The sequence below is a fragment of the Trachemys scripta genome, chromosome 2 (assembly GCF_013100865.1).
Source record: "Trachemys scripta elegans isolate TJP31775 chromosome 2, CAS_Tse_1.0, whole genome shotgun sequence".
In the NCBI taxonomy this organism is placed as follows: domain Eukaryota; kingdom Metazoa; phylum Chordata; order Testudines; family Emydidae; genus Trachemys; species Trachemys scripta.
Genome location: NC_048299.1, coordinates 117,198,943 through 117,202,138, shown reverse-complemented (window position 1 = coordinate 117,202,138; position 3,196 = coordinate 117,198,943).

Here is a 3,196-nt window from a genome sequence, read left to right as displayed (position 1 = left end):
CCCTCCCAGCCACGCGAAAAGGGCTGCCCAAGTGCTACCGGCTTCACGGTTTGCCGGGCAGCCTTTTTCGCGTGGCTGGGAGGGAGGAGGGGGAGTTAGGGCGGGGACTTTGGGGAATGGGTGGGGAATGGGCGGAGTAGGGGCGGTGCCAGGGGTGGGAAAGGGGCGGGGCCAGGGCCCCGTGGAGTGTCCTCTTTTTTTATTTTTTAAATATGGTAACCCTACCCCAGGGCTCCTTCTTACTCTCAGGCTCCCCTGTGTTCACTACACACCCCCATACCACCAAAGAAAGAGGCATGGAAGCAGCTCAGCATTACCGTAAGTCGATCTCTGAAAGATGACTTAGAGTGGGGGAGATGTGGTTTGTAGATCACTGTCACCCCTCTGTTATGGCAGTTCCTAGGACTTTCATGTCCTATGTTTCTGAGGCAGGGTCTCGCAGCCATCTTGGCACTACCCCTGAAATAAGTTTGCAATTGCTTTGGAGCCCCTTCATGATCTCAAAGGCCCTTGGAAGTGGAGTCCTAGTCAGGGCTGGCTCCAGCGTTTCTGTCGCCCCAAGCAAAAAAAAAGCCGCGATCACGATTGGCGGCGGCAATTGGAAAAAAAAAAAAAGCTGCGATCGGCAGCGGCAGTTCAGCAGCAGGTCCTTCACTCCTAGAGGGAGTGAGGGACCTGCCACCCCCGAATTGCTGCAGGTGCCGCCCCTCTCCCTTGGCCACCCCAAGCACCTGCTTGTTAAGCTGATGCCTGGAGCCGGCCCTGGTCCTAGTCTGTGGAGCTGTTGTCACAGAAAGGGGACAGGGAATAAAAATTCCCAGGGATCAGCCACTTGAAAGCAGGCAATTTGTGCATGACAAGGGTTATGCAAGAACTTCAGGAGAACTCAGAAAATCCAATAAAAAATGGACTTTCCATGAAAACAGGAAGATTCGAAGGAAGGATAATTGCCCCTATGCCTGAAACCACATATTTTGAAAAGGGAGGGGGAGGAAGGGATCCTCTGGTTCTTAAAGAGGAGGTAGTGCCTTGGAAGAGCTGAGTCATATGTGTCTGTGTGGGCAGGATGAAGATGGGTGTGGACTGAGAAATGACATTATTCTCATAATATTTTCTCCTCGATCCCAGTTCTAGAGGACACATGCTGGATTTTTTTGCTCAGCACCAGAAAAAAAATCAAGTATCAGGTCCTCAAATTTTCTGCAGTTCTGATAAACATCTAAAAGTTTGAGTGTATTCACAAATCCATGGATAAACTTTGGCTAAGCATCAAAACTTTGGATGTTGATCCCAATTGAGCCCAACTGTTAAAGCGTAATTTTTTCTTTCTCACATCCTGATGCTGCTGTAATGTGAACAATAGACTCAATTTTTTATTCCTCTGTGCCTGTGCTGGGCTCAAGAAAAGCAGACTGAGAGGTAAAAAGGGGCTTGAGGCCCATGGGCAGCTGAGAATGTGCAATGTGTTCCTGCCCCTCACCTTCCTAGAGAACACAACAGAGTGCAAGGAGGAAAGGCATAGAACAGTTCTGCTGGTTGTACATGAAATGGGGAACGCTGCTCCCATAACAAATGTATTATCTCAGGTCCAGTTCCACCTGCTAGAAGGAGGAGTATAAAGGTACAGCAGAAGAAAACTGATCACTCTGCCTCTTTTAATGGTTTTGTAACCACTTCCACTATTCAATATATCAAGCTTCTTGTAATTGTTAAGCCATTGGTATGTGTGCCGGGTGTGTTATGAAGCAGAAGGTCGAAGGTCAAATGCAGTCATAAGAACATCAGAACATAAGAATGGCCAAACTGGGTCAGATCAATGGACCATCTAGCTCAGTATCCTATCTTCCCACAGGAAGCCAATGCCAGATGATTCAAAGGGAATGAATAGAACAGGGCAATTATCAAGTGATCTATCCCTGTTGTTCAGTCCCAGCACCTGCAAGTCAGAGGCTTAGAGATCCCCAGAGCATGCGGTTTCATCCCCGATGACCTTGGCTAATAGCATTGATGGATCTATCCTCCAGGAACTTATCTGATTCTTTTATGAACCCAATTATATGTCTGGCCTTCACAACATCCCCTGTTCTAGGAAATAGAAATCCCTATGATTTGAGAAGTAGGAGTGCCGTTCACTGTGCCCAAGATGCAATATGGAGAGGCTTCTCGTGCACGCTGGCCTGCAGTCAAACACAATCTATCCTTCATATTTAGTTTTTCTGATGCAGTGGACAGCAAGGATACCAATTACTAGTATTGTGTTTGTAGAAAATAGGTAACTGTCAAAAAATGCATCATACATAGGTCACTCATATACTCATGGTTGGTATTTACTTTCACCCATTACTGACCTGGTACCTATTTGAACTATGGACCTAAGTGGAAGATACAATACCCTTCTGGCAATGCCTTTTTATATCAAAATAGTAAGTCAAGTATTACAATTAAGCTTTATATTGCACCAAAAAACTGTGTACAGATGGTTAAATTGCAAGAGCAATGTTCAAACAAACAAACAAAACTAATGGCAAAATGTTATTTGTTCAAATACAAAATTGGCATGTCAGAATCATATGCTTTGCTATCTATAGAGAAACATCTCAACTGTAAGAAAATTGTAAAACTATCTGATAAGCCTAACTACAATTTTCAGTGTTGAATTGTTGCCTCTGTTTTTTAACAATACTGTGTGATGCAGCACATATATTTAGATGAGCAAGCGAAGAAGATTAGTGTTAGAGAAATCCCTTATCCTCAAATTGTGTACATTCCATAAAGATTAATTATTTTAAAAGAAATAATCTACAGCCTACAGTACAACCACCTAACTGAAAAGTGCTGCTTGGTTGGTTAAGTGGCTCAATGCATTAATGTAATACCTTTATATTTATTTCACTGCATATAGATGACAGAAATTCCAATTCTATAAATGTTATTTTAAGTTTGGATTAAAAATAGAGCTCTTCAAACCCAGGATTGCATATATACACTACAGGCCTGGCAAGCCAAAAGGAAAACAAGTTATTTATTTACTGAAGTTTAAAAGTCAGGTGAACTGGTCTTTGTAGCTCTAATTAAAAGTCACAGACCACTCAGCAATTTGTCATGATTTGGATTATGCTGTGCAGAGCATGTATGCTCTCATGCTTTTTTTCCAGGGTTCATGAAAATGAATATCTGGGTTCTGATTTACCATTGT